This window comes from Lepidochelys olivacea (assembly GCF_965140295.1).
Source record: "Lepidochelys olivacea isolate rLepOli2 genome assembly, chromosome: 3".
NCBI lineage: Eukaryota > Metazoa > Chordata > Testudines > Cheloniidae > Lepidochelys > Lepidochelys olivacea.
The window spans coordinates 92,451,160-92,473,731 of NC_140413.1; the positions used below are offsets into that span (position 1 = coordinate 92,451,160).

At 38.9% G+C, this 22,572-nt stretch overlaps 1 protein-coding gene across 1 annotated transcript in view; it reads right to left on the reverse strand.

Moving 5' to 3' along the window:
- The window catches only part of MAN1A1 (mannosidase alpha class 1A member 1), a 210,604-nt gene that overhangs the window by 57,616 nt on the left and 130,416 nt on the right, over positions 1-22,572 (reverse strand). The gene's annotated exons all lie outside the window — the stretch shown is intronic.

Sequence of the window (22,572 nt, forward strand, 5' to 3'; positions counted from 1 at the left end):
GCAACAATTGTATCAACACTCGTTTCAGATAGTGGGTAACTTATCGTAAGACTGCAACTATGACATGCATTATGACATGAATTTATAAATGCCTTACCTTGTTCATTTTCATTATGTAACACATTTATGCATAACATTATGCATAACACACATGGACCCCATGCTGGCAGTGCGTGGCTGCCTTTCTGATCTTTACTTTCAGAGATTCTATGACACTTACATGAAAGAGTATTAAATGGATTTCTGTTTTTCTAGATAAAAATTCAAGTTTGTCTTTTTCAGACTTGTAATTTTCCAGACATAATCTACTTTGCCAAATGTTTTTTTAATTTTATTTTTCAGAAGTTTTAACATATCCTTAGATATATTCAAATACAGTGACAAAGAAAACACAGCAGGAGTACAGCAATACAGTACCACTTCCCCCAAAAGGGGAGAAGCCAAATGTTTTAAGAAAGTATGAAATATCTTTTTCTCCCAGCCTGCCCCAATCTTCCTTTTCTCTCCCACCCCCCATTCTTACTTTTCTTATAAATACATTTGTCCTTGGATCAAATAATTCTTGTTTTTATCAGTGACTCTCATCATAGGCATGATCCTATGCTCATCAAAGTCAATGGTCAAGGTCACATTGGCTTCAATGGAGAAGGATCAGGCACTAAAAGTTCCTTTAGTTAGCCTCAAGCATTGTAACAAAGGACATAGATAACACAACATGACCTTCCTAAGCAAGTTTCAAGTGTATGAAAAAAGGTACAGAGATGGCTGCAGAGAAGAGGACAGACAGGGCATCAAGTTTGGAGTGGAAAGGTGTCATGTTTTTCAGATTAATCTGGATAAGTAGGCAGAGACAGAGTTATGCAGAGCCTTTAGGAGAAGCCTGAACCTGATGTGGTGGAAAAGGGGAAAAACAGAAGGGGGTCAAGCCCCTGACTCAGCAGAGCACTTAAGCATGGTCTTAAGTACTTCGCTTTGCTGCACTGGGGCATACAATGCTAAAGATCAGGGTATATTTTTAGTTAATTACAAATAAAAAATAGGAACATAGCATTGCAAAGTTTTACATTGCAAAATTGCGTAGGTTGGCTACAACATAACTGTCACTGTATAAATATCTTGCATTAAAGCTGTTTGGATTTGAGAAATGAGAGCCTTCTTTACGGGAATCAATAATTTTCAGTAAAAACAGAGTTTCCTCTCCCCAGCACAGGGTATGTTTACATATCACAATTTTATCCTTTACTGCCCATGACTATTTCATAATCAAGACGAAAGTCAAAATCCTGTAAAAAATGCATATTTACACACTTTTTACAGGCTCTCTTTTTCGATCACATACATTTTTTAATAGTATATTATTGTCCAGGAGGATCCAGTCAATTTACTAATAAAGAGATATTTTGCTTTTCACAAGATACATTTATACTAAGTGAAACACTTCTGGTATGCTAGAAAATATCCATGTTATTTATGAATTTTTTATTTTAGTGCTTCACTTGTGCCTCCTGATATAGTACGGTATGATAAAACAGAAGTTAATTCATAGTGGGGAGTTATGCAATTTCAAGGGACTCCAAGTTTATAAATGAAACTACCACACTCAGTCATGGAGATAAATAGAAATCAAACAGAATGCCTGAACTATGATCAATTTGATCAATCAGCACTAGTGTAATTACACCTCACTAGAAATTAAATAGGAATATTTCTTTACTGTTGTCTAAGGGATTGATTGAAAAGTTGGCACATTTGTGAATATTGTGTTGCACGTGTCTGGTTTTCCTCAAGTTTTACACATTCAGGCATTGATACAGTGACCTTATAAAGACAATGCAGTCTTCCCCAGGTGCGAGACTTTATTACCTACCAGTTAATTACATTCTAGTGACCCTGTATCTCTTCCTTTCAGCTATTTAGGATTACTTCAGGGAACCAATATTTTCACATAATGGGTAGCCACCTTACAGATGGCCTAAGGTATATAAAAAGGAATTAATTCTAGTGTTATATACTAATTGTCTTAAATAGCAAGGACGCAGAATGTCATGACTCACTGGCTACCACCTGTTGTGATAAAAATTATAATCCAGTCCATTCTCCATCTGATTTTAGTATCACTCAAAAGTTTGTCTAAAACTTCCCGAGCATCCCTTTAAGATTAGGTGAGTCTAAAAATTTTTTTTTAAAAAAGAACAAGCATACGATGTCAAAATACCTACTCATGAGTGGATAGTTAAAAATGCTTGTTTTGCCTTTAATCATTATTACTGTTAATTAAGTTAGCTACATTAACATTAATTTTGTTCAGCAATCTTTTTGCAATAATCTGATGTAAATTAGAACAACATCATAGCCTGAAGTAGGGAATATCCAAAGCAGAATTTTTCCTCCTTTTCAATTTAAGTACCAGATAATTCAGGAGAGCTGAAAAAGGTTGAAAGGGCTGTATCCCCACAGCAGGGTAGAAAATATGAGTATACTTAAATCATATGTTGAAGAATAATCCTTTAACATGAACAGAAACAAATAATGCTCATAATATGCACTAATATTTCTATCACTTCAGTTTAAGGCATTTAATTGAGAACTGTGTAAAATAAACTGTTAAATTAGCTGTCATCAAGTTTTAGAGTAATTCTCTTACTAAAAGTAAAGTGATTTTAATCATATGGCACAATGAAAATTATACATATTAAAGTTAAACAGAGTTAGCATAAAAGCAGGACAATTTAGAGCAACTGACCAATCTTCTTTGAATTCAACCGGATTCAATAAGCACATTTTCCATGCTAAGGACTTATCACCACACTCTCTCTAATCAACACCACCATAAGTTTCTGAATATATTAAATGATGAATAGTTCATCAGTAAAAGTACCTGGTGTTTTCTTATATTTTTGCTTTTTCTATTATTGATATAAGCAGATATATAACTTTTGAAATACTTTATAAATACGATTTTTTCCATCTCTCTCAGGAGAGTTGGGTGAAAAAGTATTTTAATTTGCTCCCAAACTAACTATACCAGTGGTTCCCAAACTTGTACCGCCGCTTGTGCAGGGAAAGCCTCTGGTTGGCCGGGCCGGTTTGTTTACCTGCTGCATCCGCAGGTTCGGCCAATCGCGGCTCCCAGTGGCCGCGGTTCGCTGCTCCGGGCTAATGGGAGCTGCTGGAAGTGCGCGGGCTGAGGGACATACTGGCCGCTGCTTCCAGCAGCTCCCATTGGCCCGGAGCAGCGAACCGCGGCCACTGGGAGCCGCGATCGGCCAAACCTGCGCACGCAGCAGGTAAACAAACCGGTTCGGCCTGTCAGGGGCTTTCCCTGCCCAAGCAGCGGAACAAGTTTGGCAACCACTGAACTATACAATACTTACAACTTCCAAGCTAGAAATTTTATAAATGTAGCATCACCACCTTTCTGTCTCCGTTTCCCCAGCTGAAACACAGGGTGCAATATGAGCAGCAGCAGCAGTTGTCTCACATAACTTGTCATGCTGCTTCAACCCTAACTGGAAGGGCAACCTACAGGGCTGAAAGGTAGTTCAATCTTCATGCGCTTATCCTAACACTCTGAATACGAATGCCAATTGTGACGGCTGTTTCAGCAGTGTGGCCAGCAGTCTTTGGGGAACTAGCCTGACCACCAACTCATGTCACGTAAGCTATTAAACTACTGTCAAATAAATGAGTTACTTAAGACAAATCAGTGAAAGGCTCCAAAAATTCCAGTATCAAACCCTTGAGCTTTATAGTTTTGCACATCCAGAGCATGGGCTCAGCTCATTTTACAAATCAAAACAGAAATTATGGTTAGCACAAACTCAACGTATGTACATCTGCCAGTTTTATCAGTGCAGTATCCCACTGCTTCTCCACTGCTGGAGTCTGTCTCTACCAGCAGAAGAGACTCTAAAGGGAAAGACTATGGCATAGAGAGGGAATGTTTGCTGGCTTTTCTCCTGCTGTTTCACCACTGCCAGAGCCTTTCACTGACACCTGTAGTTACAGACGACAATGTAGATGTGGTGTGCTTTTCACTAAGGGATATAGCTACATGTATACTACATGCCACCCCCAATGCTGAGTAGGATCAGAGGAGAAAAGTCCTTTGTGACTCATAAAACATTTAGGGACATCATGGTTTGTAAACTTCTTGAATTATCGAGGGCTCAAATTTCTTATGAAGTATCCCAAAAAGCTAGAACACAGGCAATGGAGAGAATAACAACAATTCTCAGTGGGGAAGAATCTACTTTCTTGATGGGATTATGTGAAAAAACCATCTCAATAGCACATGGTCTGAACTGTTGGGTTAACCCATAGAATTGTATATGTGCTAAGGCTACTTCTGGGAGAATTCTTTGCCACTGTGTGAATGCATAATTAATGTGCTGTGCATGATTTTTTTGTCTGCAGAAAATAACTTCTGCCAAAAAGCTGTTGCAGTCAGGGGCCACTGTGGTGCTAGAAAAAAGCAGGAGCAGCAATAGCTGCTGACAGGGAAGGTAAGAGGTTGCCTGCCTGACAGTGCCATGCCTGTGGAGCCAGGTCAGGAGACAGGGGCTGGGGAGGGGGCAGACAGCATGGAGCGGAGTGGGGGGGGGTCACAGACTGGGGGTTCTAAGGGGGATTGGGGAAGGACAGACTGGGGCAGGGGCTAAATGGGAATGGAGGTGCTGGGCCACTTGGGGACAAGGGAGGGGCTGCACGGCCACATGGGGGAAGGGGCTGGCTGAGTGCAGGCACAGGGCCACATGGGGACAGAGGAGAGAGGATGCAGAAACACATGGGAATGGGAAGTGGAGGCTGGCTGAGGGATGCAGGGCCACATGGGGACAAAGGGGGTGACTGAGTGGGGGCATAGAGACATGTGGGGACAGGATGGAGACTGTGCAGGGGCACATGGGGGTGGATGAGTGAGGTGGCGACACACGGGAATGGGGGAAATGGGTATCTGAACGGGGATAGAGGGACATATGGAGATGGGGGTAGGTGTGCCTGACTGAATGGAAGAGGCTGGGGTCAGCCAGAATCTGCATGGGAGAGGCTCCCTAACAATCCCTCCCTGCCCCACCCCCCGCCCCAAAATCTATTCCATATTTCTCCCACCCACACCCAACACCTGTCCAGGTTCACTCCCAGACTCTTTCCCTTTCCCTCAGCTCCTGTTACCCTGACTCCCCCAAGCCTTTGCACTGCTTCTGAGGGGGCTGGGAAATATGATTCTGTATTGCAGTTGAAATTAATTACTCAAAGTTCTGTATTTATATACCTAGTAAGGAATCTATATGACAAAAAACATTTCCTGAATCTTTTTCACTGTCTGTATTGTTCAGGACATACTTAACAGGTATTTTGAAATAAATTACTAAAATAATTGAAGCTGGTGTGATTATATTGAGTTATTTTGAAAAATAAAATATGCAGAATTTTAAAATATTGTGTGCAGAATTTTTTATTTTTTGGTGCAGAATTCCCCCATAACAAGGTATTTAAAATGAAACAGATGGCTGGGCAGAAACGCAGATCACCTTTCAGTCCTCCAAAGGTTGAGGGAGGTGAGAGAGAATCAGAGAGACCTTGACAACATATAACTCAAGAACAAAGGAGCAAGGGTTCCATAAAAAATAGCCAAGATTTTTAACAGGTATTTGTGAACTATACTAAATCTATCTACATCTTTGACAAAAAACTTTCCAATAGAATGAGCTCATCTATAACGTTTTAATACACCATTCCCCCCCCCACCCCTTTTTGTGTATTCGATTTTTATTTCATGATTCTTCTGCTGCATTTTTGGCCTTGTGACATTTAATAAATACTGTAACTATACTTACCTATTTAAAGATGACCTGTGGAGTTAAAAATAATGGCTTTTATACTTTTTCTAGTTTTTATGACTATAAAGGGCTAAAAGGTTGTAACTTTACCCCTTACCCCATCTCCATAATATAGAACTTCTGTATGTTCCTCACATTAAAAATGCAGGCCGTAACTAGGAAGACTTGACTGGAGAAAGATAAAATGACACTGTCACAAAAGCAAAGCAAATGAAAATTGAGCAACTGAGAGAAGGAATTTTTAGTGTGACTATATAAAGTCTTTGTTAACATTTATATGACTAATGTTTTGGCTAAAATAAGCCTTTGTTAAAGATTTAACTTCCCAGTATTTTCAGTTTAGCTGTTGGAGTTCAGAATTAACATCCCTGAAACATCCCAGAAGTCATTCTGCAAAACCAGAGAATACCAAACCTGACATTCCTCATAACTTTTAAGGTTTTTTTTTTTAAAAAAGCTGTTAAAATACTTTTAGAATTTCTTTATCCATCATAAGGAAGAAAAAAGGAACAACTCGATTTTTAAAGATTCTTTGCCAATCACTTTTAAAAGTGGGGATACTCAGAACATCTTTGATACATTATCCCAGAGAACAAGTCTGTTATGCACAGAACTATTTACACTTTATTATCTAGACAGAAAATAATCACACTGTGGAATAAGCAGAGCAAGTACAATTTCCGTACTGTATCTGCTGAACACCAAAATGTGTTGCATTGTTCACTGTCTGCACAGTCTAATATTTGCATTCATTTGAAAAATTATCAAAAATTCAAATCAAATTATGTGTGTTCTTTAAGGGGATCTATTTTGTGTGCTGTGGGGGCTCCAGTGTGTTGCATACCCTGCAGGGTATGAAAATTGAAGTGGACATCCAGAGAGGTTGAGCAGAAAGCCTGCCTTGGGCCCCTTTTAATACATTTTACTGGGGGTATTTAATGTAGACAACCCTACCAACACTATGTACTCAACTAAAAGTATCTACATCAAGGAGCCTTTGACAGACGACTAATAAAAATACCCTCTTCTCTAGGTCTTTTAGAAACCACTGAAGGGCAAATATCAACACTAACAGCTTTATAAGATACATTATATATACCTACTATTAAAATCCAATTATAATGAATACTTTCCCCATTTATTCCATTATAAGCCACTGTGGAGAAGTACACCAATAGTGTTTCACAGACATCAATGAGATATAGTAGCCTTTCATTTAATTTGCTGAGGGATTATTTGCTTCTATTGACATCTCTCTAAGAAGAAGTTAACTTTCTAAATAGAAATGTAACTTTTTAACCTAAATTTAAATGCACAAAGAAAAATTTCTAGAACAAAACTGTTTGGATGGCTTACCTACCAATATCTGTCATTCGATGCATGTCTCAGTTCTCTTTTTAATAGCTTTTAAATTGCCCTATGGTTGTGCAGTTTCATTTTGTCCTTCCCTCTGGTGTCCCAGATGCTGAGTGACATTAGTGCCTCGACCACAGCTGCTACTGGAATTCTATTACTGTTTGCCTTGATGAGGGTGTATTATTTATTACTAAGTAAATAAAATTTTGGGATATTAAGACAATTTAGAAACAAACACACTACTCTCCCCCTCTTTCCCCAAAGCTCTCAGGACAGAGTAGGAGAAAGAATGAGGACTCCTGGAGACACAGCTTTCAGTGCTAGCCAATGAGACACCCCATGACTTCCCGCTCCATACTATGCTTTCAAATGATATCCTTGAGAAAAAAAAATATCATGACATACAATTCCTGCTGTGACCAGTAACAAACCACATAACCTGTTGATGAATAGTGGGAAAACCACAGCCTTGCTGGGGGCATTTAGCACCCACATTCCCCATCTGGATCGGTCCACCTGGAGAACCAATCTGAAGAGCCCCCTTGAGGTTTATGCCTTGCTCTTAAGAGATTTGGTGGTTTTGGGAAGACGCACAGAGCTGAGAAGTAAGGAAGCTGGTGGGGCTCCTGCTCTTGATGCAGCCAACCTGATGTGGCAAGGGTCATGGCCACTTGAAACTTTCTCACATAACCTCAACCTTCAAGCAGGGTCAGTTCCAGGGTTCCATTATTAGGGAAGGAGAGCGAGTATTGTGGGGCCCCCGGATGTCACTAGTTAAAACACAAAAAACCTTCCAGGAGTCTAAGGGCTAGGCAGACCCTTGGAAAATCTCAGATTTTAAGAGTTTAAAATTTTAAAAATTGACTACTGTGTCAGTTTTTTGTAATAAAGGATGAAGACTGTACATATTGTACATATTCTGGCCTGTAAACAGATTAGGATTCCTTGGAGATCATTGTGGGTGTGTGCGCTTGTGCACGCAAATGTCTCCAGGTCTTGCCTTCAAGTGAACATGCAACACAGACAGCGTGATCCCTGCACACAGGATGTTCTGCAGTAGATCAGGGAGATGGTGACTCAGAGTTAATCTTGAACTGTCTGATTAGATGTCGATTCTTTGGCAACCCTGATTCCTCCCCAACATGAGACTTCCTAGACCCAACTGTCAATTTCTCTCCCTTATGAAGAATCCTCAATATTAAGCCAGCAATACCACAACAGAAACCCAACGATATGGCAAAATATAGGGATGAATTTAAAAAAATTATCAGGAAAATAAAACAAGACTAAGCAAAACTACATAACTCAGGTGAAGTTCTAAAAAAATGTAAATTTAAATAGAAAATTCAGGCAAGCCTAGCATTACCGAAAACAAAGGTTTCAAATCTTTAAACTATATTTTAATTTTGTTAAAAAGCATTCTACAAAACTACTAATACTCCTGAGATGAATACATAGTTGAATTTGCTTTTGAGGAATTTGTTGTTTTGCATGATCCACTTGAGCAGTGCAACAATATACTGCGTCAGCACAGCTTTGATTGAATTACAGCTTAGGATATCACTCCAGACAATACATTGTACGATATAAATCATCACCGGTTTTGTAAGGTATATTCTGTGCCAATCATCTTGTTATAAGATTATGTAGTCCATGAAAGTATCCCAAGAAAATACTGCTGATCTAAGAGCTGAAAGGTACAGTATGGTAGAAGCTTCAGCAGAATAAAAATTTGATATGCCACAGAGAGAGAAAGAATTTGGACAAGTTCTCCGGGGTCTTTTTGCAAATTCTCAGCTGTATTTCACTTCAGCAGTGTTTATACTATTTTCATTTGCTTTTGAACCAACATTTGTGGAAGCAATGGTTTATTAAGATAAATGTTAATGAAACAAGTTACTCAGGTACTACATTTTCTGCAATGAATAATTTGATCAGGTCTAAACATTAATAAACAGGACTGAAGTACATAGGAAGTTAAATGATACAGAATATCAACTAATTTACTAGAGAACCTTCAATGAAAATGTAAGCCAAAGGCAACCATAAGCTGGCTGTGAAGTGCTTACTAGGAAAAGCACTAACATTGTGCATTCACAGAAATATTCATATAAACCCAAATAGCTCTGTATTCATATTTACATATATCACTGTCTTTTAATGCCTCAGGGAGCCGTATCTGAAGTCAAAACAACATAAGCCCTTGCCCTCTCCTACTATTTCTTCAATTGGGTGTATGTGTGTGTGGGGGGGGTGATTCTGTTCCCTGAATCCAAGTCAGTTCCCGGTGAAATTCTAAAGTAAATTGAGTAAAGCTTCAAGAACTTCCTCTTAAAGCAAATATGTTATTTTTATCCAGGGAATAACCAAAGTTTTCATTTTGGTTTAAAGACTTGAATTTGATATTATTTATTTGTACCTTGGTAGTGCTTACGAGCCCTAGTACTGGACTAAGATGCCTTTGTGCAAGGTGCTCTACACGGAATAAGAAGACTGTCCCCTACCCCAAAGATCTCTCTCTAGTCAGATTCTGGTAGTAGCATATATTGAATCTGTGAGAGTGGCCTATACAGCCTTGATGGACCAGCCAGCTACAGCCATCAGGGATGCATAGGGTCTGTTTGTTTTTTTTAATAAACATAACATTCCAATAAATCAATACAAGAGAAACATTACTTGATCATCAACAAACTCAAAAGTCAAATTGATCTAATATGTGTTTTAATTAGAATTTGCTTTTCCATTATTTCAGTGTTTTGTTTTTTTTGTAATGCTTCAAGAAGATCCAATTTCTGCACATGGCAAACTATCTCTAAAAGGCCAGTCTGAGTTATGTTTAGTCTCTTCATCTGGAATTTTTGATGACCATCTTAAAATGGTTGTATTTTGCCTTTTCATATTTCAAACCCCTTTTGTATTTTTAATTATTTTCTGGACATTGTCTGCAGTTCTTTGAGGCACAGTTACCACATAGTCAGCAATCCTTTAAGCATTTGTGGGAAGGTCTGTGTGGTTGAGTAATCAACTTTAGGCTTTTGAAGATTTGGGGTTATTTCAAACAGAACCAACTTCTCAAAGTTGATTCTATTAAGCTATAAATATAGCAGGGTTTCTATGCTACCCTTGATTACGAAATTAGTTTAACAGACCAAACTGTGTTAATTATTATCTCCCCTTAATGGGCCTGGTTTGATTTTTTGTGTAAGTAAAGCAATGCATTTATAATAATAGTTCACTGCAACACTGATTTATTTTAAAGATATGGCAGACAGCACTCAGACTGATTTGCACAGATCCAAATCTAATACACCTAAGTAATTTTTATTTTCTCCTTGTGTTGCAGAAAAACAGATTTATGGATAAATTATGAAAAATACAAGTAGATAAAAACCATTACAGTAATTGCATTGGTTGCATTTATTAATTTTTCACAATTAAGTCAATAAGAGCTTTAGTAACATCCTTATATTACTTGATTAGTTTTGAAAGTGATTATCTTAAGAACTCTATTTAATTGGAAGCCTCTCAATTTACAAGGAACATTAAACTCTCAGTAGCATTTTAAGATTATTCAACATATGCAGGTCAATTACCAGTAATCACTGTTTTATACAAATGTTCCATAAAAACTACACTGACACTGACAAAGAGGAAAAAAGAAAGAGTGCTTTAATTAATGCTGCTGAGCTTCAATTGACATTTTCAGAATGAATGGACATCTCTAGCACTTTTACATATAAAGCCTTCCTGAAACTGGTGCAGTTGCGAAATTGAATGAAGATAAAACAACACAACGCTCTGCCTTAAAACAGATGAAGATAATTTGTCATGACTGCTAAATCACAAAATTGCACTAACTGTACTCATGCCCAGATGCACTTTAATTTCCAGATTAGAAAATTACAATTAATTTTCTGAATATTGCTATGCCATATTTCTTCTTCCAGTTAATAAAAACAGATTGCAATCAATCATTGTTAACCCATGTTGCAGAACAGAAGTGCTGTAGTTATTTCCATATATGATTCTCTGCAATGATCTTTCTGCATAGCACCCTCTCTGGGAGCTATTTTTTAAATTATTGTAAGAAGGTGTTATAATAAGGGAAATAAATTATAACTGGATTTAATGTAGTTGAGAGAAAAGCTAGAGTCAACTTTATAGTAAGGGATTTTTAAGAGCTTTTTATGGGTGGAATACTCCAGATAGCCACAGAGTATTTTAATCCCTATTTCAACTATACTGTATTTTAAGTATCCTTTTTAAATGGAATTTGTTGAATGATTCAAGTTCACTGCTAGAAATATTTAATCATAATTAAAGAAGGTATTCCTTCTTGTAGTGATTTTTTTGGTCTAGTTAGAAACTATTAAAATTGCTCAATACCTGTCTGACCATCATAGAGCATGAACTTAGAAATTTACAAGAACTGAATTGAAGTGGTAAGGGTAGGAAATTGATTTTTAAAAGATTTAGACTAATGGGTATTTCAAGAGTGCTTTGGACATTTTCGTTTAGATATATTTTCAAGTGAATTGGTACAATGTTTCACCAGCATGGCCTCTTCTTGTGTGTCTGTACTAATATCAAAAGAAGGCTTTTATAGTGCACATGAGTGGAGAGAAACAAGCAGAATGAGGCTTACATGTGACCTAAAAAAACCAAATTAGTCTCTGCCTTTTGTTTATTTAGAAATGCATCAGTAAGGCCTGAAAGGACTTTGTTTCTGCTTGTTTATACAGTAGGAATTCGTTTGTCTACTCCTTTTCTCCTGGAAGAGCATGGATAACTGGAGAACTAGTCAGTATGTGACATCACAGTTTCCAAGGAAGTGACATCTGATGGACAGGGGAAGTGATTAAATTAGAATTTTTAATATATTCTCAGATACCTGAGAAATTATGGGAAATTCAACAACTAACAGAAGTTGGAGATTCAACAACTATTAATAGCTGAGAAAGCTCTCAGTGCACTTAGATATGCTTGGAAGGATTAGATTTTTATCAGTAAATGTCCATTTCACCACCCATACATCCTCCCCCCCCAAAAAAAAACATATTTTCATTGATAACAGATATATACATCTAGGCAAAGTAAGCAGAATGCTGCATGAGAACTGGTAGAGTTTGATTTAAGGATATTTACTTTGTATATTTTGATGTGATTTGACTATTTGTTCTAACGTTTATAAAGCTTTCTGAATCTCAACATCTACTCACATTACATAATTCCCTCACCCACCCCATAATTTCCCCACTAACTGTGAACACTTAAAAATCTTAAAAATAAAGTGATAATTACAAACATAAAATTTGAATTCTGCCTACCCTACATATTACAAAAATCTTCCTAACGCTATGAAGAGTTAAGTGCTATAAGTTATCAATGGAGGTTGTAGAATACTCTTCATTACAGGTTTTTAGGAATAGACTACACAAACACTTGTCAGGGATGGCCTAGGTATACATGGTTCTGCCGCAGGGCAAGGGGCTGGACTAGATGACATCTTGACATTCCTTCCAGCCCTACATTTCTGTAATTTCTATAAAATTAGAAGAATATGCTATAGAAGACATGGTCGACCTGAGGAGTTTTCAATCAAAAACAAACAATGAATACAAACACTGGGAGACACTCAAAATACAATTCAAGAATCAAATGGAAGCAGGAACAAACCAATTATCCTAAAAGAAGGGTCTTTGCTGAATTACTGAGAAGGATCTTAACAACAGGGGAAACACCATTAAACCTTATCATCACAGAGGCTAAAGAAATTATGGATTTTGATGTTTGAGAACTGCTTGGCTTCAGTGATCTTAATATGATGATGGGATTCTTTGATTACTAGGGGAAAATAATCTATAATAAGTGGAACTTATTTAGGGAAAACAAATTGTAAAAATTGTTTTGAAGGCACTCCAAAAGGACTGAACAACAAAATGCTACACAAGAATGCTTGATCTCTTTATAGCATCCTCAGCAGATTTATCACAAATTTCAAGACAGCAAACAACATTGTAAACATCCATCCTGCTAGCTAGATTTAAAGTATGGTACCAGAAAGTAAATATGCTTATACAAATTGAAAACAAAAAAGGTGGTGGGGGTAGAAGGAAATAAAGAGTTATATGTAAAGGGCCATAAAAAAAAGAGGTATGAAGCAAAGATCCGTAATATGGCATGGATGGAGATCAATTTACAGTATCTCCATTTGTTTCCTTCTGAGTGTAGTAGTCAGTTATAATGGGCAACCGCTCATCCTTCCTGAAGGCTCTCTTGTGTATGTGGGGAGGCCTCAGGGTTATGTCCTTATGTTTAATATGTATGTGTAGCTGCTGGGTGAGTAGAGATGTTCTGGGTCAATAATACAATCAGAATTCTAATGGTAGTCAAGTATAATCTTTCTCAAACCCTGGCTCTGATCGCTCTGCTTTCTTAGTGCCTGTCTCAGATAGCTTCCTGGATGAAAGCTAGCTGTTTTAACTCAGACCTAGTGTGTAGAGGAAAGCAACTTGAGGTTATAATGGCTGCCTCCTTTTCTTCTCTGTAGTTAGCAATCTTGGAGTCTTATTAGATCAAACAGCGCTATTGGATTCCTCATTGACACTGGTAGCCTGAGGAAGCCAGTTCTTCATTCCTTTGGTGACACCCCAGTTAGGGTTGCCAACTTCCTAATCACATAAAACTGAACACCCTTGTCCAGACCCCTTCCCTGAGGCACCCCGTCCCGCACTCACTCCATCCCCGCTCCCTCTGTCGCTTGCTCTCCCCCACCCTCATTCACTTGCTCATTTTCACCAGACTGGGGCTGGGGTGTGTGCTCTGACTGGGGGTGAGGGCTCTGGGTAGGGCCAGGGATGAAGAGTTTGGGCTTCAGGAGGGAGCTCCTGGCTGGGGCTGAGGGGTTTGGGGCATGTATGGGCTCTGAGCTGGGGGTAGGGCTCCAGGACATGGGAGGGGGCTCCAGTCTGGGGAAGGAGTGCGGGCGGGGGAGTGAGGGCTCTGCCTGGGGGGCTGGAGATGAGGGGTTCAGGTACAAGAGGGGGCTTTGAGCTGGGGCCTGGGAGTTTGGAGGGGTTTCTGAGCTGGGGCAGGGGGTTTGGGGTTCAGGCTCAGGGACGGAGTTTGGGTTGGGAGGGGGCTCAGGGCTGGGAGCAGGAAGGGGTTCAGGGTGGCACTTACCTCAGGCAGCTCCCGGGAAGTGGCAGGCATATTCCTCTAGCTCCTAGGCAGAGGTACAGCCAGGTGGCTCTGTGCATTGCCTCCGCCCACATACACTGCCCCCGCAGCTCCCACTGGCCACAGTTCCCAGCCAATTGGAGCTACAGAGCCAGTGAGCGGGGTGGGGCCAGCAGGTGAAGCCCCCATGGCCATGCCTACCACTTCCAAGGAGCCATGCAGAGCTGGGTAGGGAGCCTGCCAGCCCCATGCTAACCAGACTTTTTATGGCCTGGTTAGCAGCGCTGACCAGAATCGCCAGGGTCCCTTTTTGACCGAGTGTTCCGGTTGAAAACCGGACACCTGGCAACACTAAGCCCAGCCTGAATGGGAGCAACCACAACGGTTTTAATCCCTCTCTGAGGTATTAGACTGCTGGAGACACAAAAGTGTTTTGTGGTCTTCCCTTAATGGTCTTGTTCCCTACACAATAGCAGCAGAAAATTGAAAACTTATAACTTTTCAATTTGCATTTGAAGGTCATGGAAATCGTAAAGCAAATTGGTTAAATGGTCAGAAATCACCGTAAATGACAGTAGCTTCCAGAGTAGAGGTATCAGTAGTAATTTACTTGAGGAAGTGTTGCCCCTTCTTGCAATTTGCCTTGGAGTGTCAACTGCTGGAACTGGAGCCCGAACTGCATTTTGTTCAGAGTTACGGACAACCTCCATTCCTGAGGCGTCTGGAACTCAGAGGCTCATGCATTCTTGTTTCAGAAAAGAATGCCAACAGGCTTATAGGATTCCCAGCGACCATCAAAAAGGTTAAAATTCAGACAAGTGAAATATTTATATATTGTATGTATGCACCTGGGGCACATTACTACTATCCACATATAGAAATTCCAGAATAGAGCTACTAAATTAACCAAATATAGGGAAGGTTTCAGCTATAACAACCTAGGGAGACTACACCTTACACTGTTTGGAGAAAGGCTATGGAGGGATTCTATTATGTAAGTACTTCAGGGGGATTATATAAATATAGATAATGATCTATGTATCAAGAGGAGAACTTTTTTTTTTTTTAAAAAAGGTCAATATGGAAGGAGGTCTTGTTTCTTCAGGGAATAAAACACGCAGAATTTTCTGCCTCTGAAGATCCTAACAGAATCCATTTTACCAGCGAATTATGAAAAACAGTTGACAATTATTTGTTTTTAATGATATTTTGGAATGTTAATAAGGTTTTGGAGTTTAATGATATTTGGGAGTATTGCCCCTTCTCTCAATAAAACCATGGCCACATTTGTTAAAAGTTAGTCCAGCAGTTTGAAAACTAGACCATTTAAAAGCTAGGTTAAAGCAACTTCAGATACCGTACCCAAGTCACTTTGTCAATTTTTGTGGCTTGAGAATTATTTATTTCTTAAATTTTCTTTTTCCTAGGGACTACTGACTCATATAGGCAAAACCGTGAAACTGAATCCAGTATACTCTGGATTTTCTAAAACCTATTATCCAAACCTCCACATTCTCTGTATCCCATCCTTGTCCCGCAGTTGATTCGGATAATAGAATAGAGACCCCCAGGTGCAAGGGAGGTCATCCTGCTGCTTAATGGCTCCTGCTTCAGTGCAGAGAGCCCTCTGCAGTCCTGCCAACACAGGAGCAGGCAAGCGGGGCCATAACAGTGGAGTTGCAGAGAGCTCTGGGTGCTGCTGCTTCTGCCCTCTCAATTATCTGAACTCCTGCTTATCCGAATAAAAACTGTGTCCCCCATGCTATTCAGATAATGGAAACTACACCGCATATATAACGTCAAATGCACGAAGTAAACTGATAAAAGGTTTTCCTCTAATCTTTCAATTAGAACAATTCCAGATGTTATTTGTGACAAAGGTAAAAAAAAATTCAACTTAAGTGTGATTTTTACGTTGACTCTGCCCCCTTACTGTTACTTGAATGGGGGAGCGTGCTTGTGCCCTCTTTGCCTTCTTTATTACGCATGAAAGCCATGTGTCCTCTCCTCTCTTTCCCTCGCCCCAAAAAAGTATTTTCAGTTTTGTTTGGTTTTAACCAACTTAAAACTTGTCTATTATGAAACTACAGATTATTGGACAACTATTAGAATTAGGACATCCAAAGAAATCAAAGCAATTGATAGGGAAGGGATTTTTAATTAGATTCTTTAGGTTAGGCACACAGAATCTGAGAACATAATCACTCACACTATAATAAATTCATATACAGTAAGAAAAAAACAATTACTATATACATCTTGTATTGTGGGGGAAGGCAGAACTAGAACCGTTGTCTTTCAGATCCAAAACAATCACAGGCCTCTGGTACTTGGGCTAAAGGAGATATCCATGGTAACAACAGTTGGTCCCTCATCCTTTGTGTAGGTGAGCCACATGGCACCTTCACACACAAATCAAATGTCTTAAAGCTGCAGTCTGAACTACATATATTAATGAATGAGCTAACAATGAAAAACATTTTTCTTGTTTTTAAAATGGCTACATGCTTACACTATGTTCCCTGGAGCCTCTTCTGAAATGTTATAGTTTGGGATTCTGCACTGCTCAGCTGCAAATCAGACAGCAAATAGGTTTAAAAATGTCTTGAAAATTTATATAAAAAGGACACTTATTTTCAGTGCTTTGCCATTTAGAGTCAAAGTAATACACAGTCCAAACTGTAAAGTCTTCTGTATCATCATGGAAGTTTAACTTAGTTTTGTATATACTGCTTTTATTTTATGCATGCTCCTTGAAAAAGTACACATACCAACTTAAAGCAGCACAAGACCTTTCATTTTACTTTTAGTACTGCTCATCTGATTTTTACTATTAAAGAAATACACTAAGCACGTAACATACAACCAACTAGTTCTCCATTTCAGTTAAAGCAAAGCCTTCTACAATTTGCCACAAGGAGGATTGCGCTGCCTAAAACAATTAAAAGCTAATAACACTGTTTATACCCTGGTGACATAATTAGAATAGTTAGTAAATAACGCTTCTTTTAAAAGTTAGAAATTAAATACAGGCTGAAGGACTTGTGTCTAGGACATAAATCAATTTGTTGATTAAAGAATGCTTGAAATGCAAATTAATCACTGATAGATAGATCCTTTGCAGAGACAAAGATAATGTAGACTATTGTCTGCTGGCCACTCAGAGTCTCCAATGCTAAGCCACAAGACTTTGCGATGCCAGCAGGGAGGACTTAAAACCTTAGGGTATATCTACACTTAAAGGACTGCAGCAGCACGTGTATGCAGTGCATAGGTACTACCTATGCCGATGGGAGTGTTTCTCCCATCAGCGCTGGTAATCTACCTCCCTGAGAGGTGGCAGCTAGGTTGATGGAAGCAGCCTTCCATTGACCTAGTGCTGCCTACGCTGGGAGTTCGGTTGGCTTAACTATGCCATTCAGGGGTGTAGATTTTTCACACCTCTCAGTGACAGCAGACTTAATTTTCTACAGTAGACCAGTTTTTAGCTTGTCTCTCTGACACAGCTGGGACTCTCAGGGCTCCCAGCGTTATGCCCTAAACCCTACGCTTTTTATTTATTTATTTATTTATTTTAGTGTTGCTACTGCTTTTAAATGAGGCATTTGTCCTAAAATTCAAGCAAGCAATCAAAAGAACTCCTAGCTTTTTTGTTTTTTTAGGACTCATTTCTCTCCTCTACAACTACGTATAATCTCCAGAATTAGACAATAAGATAAAAGGAAAAATACCATTTACAGGTGTAACTTCTGTATGGTCAGCAGTGACAGCTGGAGCAGAAAATATGAGGAGGTTGATGCTCTCACTACAATCCCCTACATGTACAGCTATGTTCGTATGTACAATTAGAGATTCTATACGATCAACTGAAAAAATAATTTGCTTTGAAATCTGTACCTACCAGTTTTTCTTCCACAGTTTCTCTAGTAGTTAACACAATTCAATCTCTGCAATATTCATGTTTTAGGTATTCTCGATAAGAAGTGAAATTGAGCCAACAGATAAGGTTTCTGATTTATTGACTTCTCTCATTTGTTTTGATCCTCTTTCATATATTCATTTTCTCATTCCCAATAAGGTTTCTTTAAATACTCTTACTAGGTACAGGCTCTTAAATAGGATGATTATTGTTTCTTTAAGACAAACAAAATGTTTAAAGGAGTTTTGAATAAAGTCCAGAAACTCAAAGGGAAGTGTTATTTTAAACACTAAAATCTGTATCTTTCCTCAAGTAAGCAAAATGACAGCTGAGAAAGACAGAGTATAATTTCCAAAAACACTTAAGTCCCTTTTTGGCACTGTTGTAGCCGGTATTGCAAGATATTTACATGCCAGATGCGCTAAAGATTCATACGTCCCTTCATGCTTTAACCACCTTTCCAGAGGACATGCTTCCATGCTGATGATGGGTTCTGCTTGATAACGATCAAAGCAGTGTGGACTGACACATGTTCATTTTCATCATCGGAGTTAGATGCCATCAGCAGAAGGCTGATTTTCTTTTTTGGTGGTTCGGGTTCTGTAGTTTCCACATCGGAGTGTTGCTCTTCTAAGACTTCTGAAAGCATGCTCCACACCCCGTCCCGATCAGATTTTGGAAGGCACTTCACATTCTTAAATCTTGGGTCGAGTACTATCTTTAGAAATGTCACATTGATACCTTCTTTGCGTTTTGTGAAAGCTGCAGTGAAAGTGTTCTTAAAACAAAGTGTTCTTAAAACTGGGTCATCATCTGAGACTGCTATAACATGAAACGTATGGCAGAAAATGGGTAGAACACAGAGCAGGAGACATACAATTCTCCCCAAAGGAGTTCAGTTACAAATTTAATTAATGCATTTTTTTAACGAGTGTCATTAGCATGGAAACGTCATCTGGAATGGTGACCAAAGCACAAAGGGGAATATGAATGTTTAGCGTATCTGGCACGTAAATATCTTGCAATGCCAGCTACAACAGTGCCATGTGAACATCTTTTCTCACTTTCAGGTGACATTGTAAATAACAAGCAGGCAGAATTATCTCCCATAAATGTAAGCAAACTTGTTTGTCTGAACGATTGGCTGAACAAGAAGTAGGACTGAGTGGACTTGGAGGCTCTAAAGTTTTACATTGTTTTATTTTTGAGTGCAGTTATGTAACAAAAAAAAGTCTACATTTGTAAATTGCGTTTTCACAATGAAGAGATTGCACTGCGGTACTCTTATGAGATGAACTGAAAAATACTATTTCTTTCATTTATCATTTTTACAGTGCAAATATTTGTAATAAAAATAATATAAAGTGAGTACTGTACACTTTGTATTCTAAGTTGTAACCAAAAATCAATATATTTGAAAATGTAGAAAAACATCCAAAATACTTAATACATTTCAGTTTGTATTTAACAGTGTAATTAAAACTGCGATTAATCGCGATTATTTTTTTATTTGAGTTAATTGCGTGACTTAACTGCAATTAAATCGACAGCCCTTCTTAATATACTAAATAGATTGGATATGAATAGTAGTTTCTCACCATAAGACATGATACAAGCAGGCTGCAGATTCTTAAGGGGCAAGCTACACATGCTTACAGCTTGGAATCTCCAGGTGTTCCATTCACAGGCTAAGAATCCCTTTAGCCTGGGTCCAGGAGTCTCTTGTGTGGGGAGTGAAGAACACCAGATGATGTCACTCCCTGCCTTATATAGCTTTTGCATATATCTGGAACCCTTTGTTTCAAAGCTTAGTTCCCAGACTGGTCTGTGGAAAATTACTGACATTCCAAAATGGAGTCTAGAGACATGTGGTTTCATCACATGTCCTTGTAGAGTCATAGCAGCCATCACTCACAGGCTGTTTGGAGCATTCACAGGAAGGCTCCCCAGGTGGGAGATAAGCTTCTCCTAAGGCCTACTGTTCTCTCTAATGGCTCTTCCTCACCCACTATCTAGAATGTAGGCATCTTGTCTAGTGGGTGTTCCCCAGGTGTAACTACATTTGAAATACAGAGACATAACTTCAGATACAAAATTATACATGCATACAAATAGCATAATCATATTCAGAAAATCATAACCTTTCTAATGATATCTCATGACTTATCTTACATTCATCATAACTATGTCATAATCACGTCATAACAACACTATGAAGAATATGGGGTGCAGTGTCACAGAACCTTACTTTTTCTGCACTATTTTAAAATGTGGTCTGTCATTACCATGATTCAAAAAGTATTTTAGGACAAGTTTTTTTCTTTTTTCAAGACTGAAGAAATAATTTATACAGTATATGGCCTTAGAGTGAGATTCTGTGTTGTGCTTCCTATAGGCATATTAGCTAAATTGGCTTTAGGGCACCACCTTTGTGCCCTCTCAATTCTGCACTGCTTCAGGGATTGATAAACCCCCAGCCTAACTCAGACAGCCATTCTGTACAGTATGGTGATTAATGAAAATCAAAGCCTAGCCTGCTATAAAGACATTACTTATTGATACAAAGATACGCACAATGCTCAAATAGCATAAATGTTGTTTTGTTAAGGGAACTTTCTTCCTCATCCAAAAAACTAAGCATGTTTAGTCTTGAGAAAAGAAGACTGAGGGAGAGACCTGATAACACTCTTCAAATATGTTAAGGGCTGTTATATAAAGAGGATAGTGGGTCAATTGTTCTCCATGTCTACTGAAGGCAGGACAAACATTAAACGGTTTACTCTGCAGCAAGGGAGGTTTAGATTAGATATTAGGGAAAATGTTCTAACTATAAGGATAACTAAGCATTGCAATTGCTTACCAAGGGAGGCTGTGGTATCCCTGTCATTGGAGGTTTTAAAGACTAATTTAGACAAACACTTGTCAGGGAAGGTCTAGGTATACTTAGTCCTATCTCAGTGCAGGGGGGGATGGACTAGATGACCTCTCAAGGTCCCATCCAGTCCCACAATTCTATGATTTGAGTAACTACTGTATCCAGTTTGTTCATAGATATTTCAACCATTCTGTCAACCATTTGCTTTCTCACTTCGTGGAACAGAGAATTAAGAGTTCAGCTCAATTCCACTTTTAACTTGTAACAGATGTTAAAATGCAGAAATAAGACATAACTGAATCTATTGTGAACAGATGTTATTCTCAGTCTACACTCAAACATAGTCAGTAGCCTATGTAGTGTACAAACTTACCATTTCCTGGCGTTTGCTTTTATTAACATTCAGCTCAAATTTTCTCCCTAGTCTTAACTGCTCTTATGGTTCCCATCTCAGGATTGTTCTCCCCATCTCTTATATCTTTTCCTTACAGACAGCTCCCTTATATCTCTGGTGGGTAATGACTTGGTGGAACCTACATAATATTCCATCACAGGACCAACACTTGCTAACAGTGTGGAGTGTGTGTGTGGGGGGGGGGGGAGGGAGGGAGAAGGGGTGTTTACAATTTTCTTTCCAGTGTTTTAAAATATATTATCATGTCCATATGCTCAGGGTTTAGCTGATAGCCATATTTGGGATCAGGAAGGAATTTTCCTCCAGAGCAGATTGGAAGAGGCCCTGGAGGTTTTTCGCCTTCCTCTGTAGCATGGGGCACGGGTCACTTGCTGGAGGATTCTCTGCTCCTTGACGTCTTTAAACCACGATTTGAGGACATCAATAGCTCAGACATAGGTGAGAGGTTTTTCGCAGGAGTGGTGGGTGAAATTGCGTTGTGCAGGAGGTCAGACTAGATGATCATAATGGTCCCTTCTGACCTAAATATCTATGAATCTAATAAATATACTTTACACATGGTGAAGAGCTAGTCAGGATGTTAAGCAAACATTATTCTAAAAAGGAACAACTCAGTGGATTAGCAGTAATGTTACCTACTAACAAGTAGGTTCTTAAGTAACCTCCGGACTCCCTTTCTCCAGGCGAGTGGAGACCAGATATTTTATGGAACAGCAGAAAGCCTCACGCCCCTTACTTCTGACAGGTGAAAATAATACTTGGATGTTGTGGAAGAGTGGTAACATTGTCTGAGTGGGAATAATATGGACAAATGTCCAACTCTGCTCAAAAATAAAGAGGTGGGCTGGGTCATATTTTTGGAGACAATTTCCATCCAAACCAGAAAAGTATTGTATAGGAACTTGTCCCCAGGGATAGAGATTTACCCTTGACTGGCCCAACATGACAAAAGCAATCCAAACTACTTTTCTGTATGTCATAGTTTGTC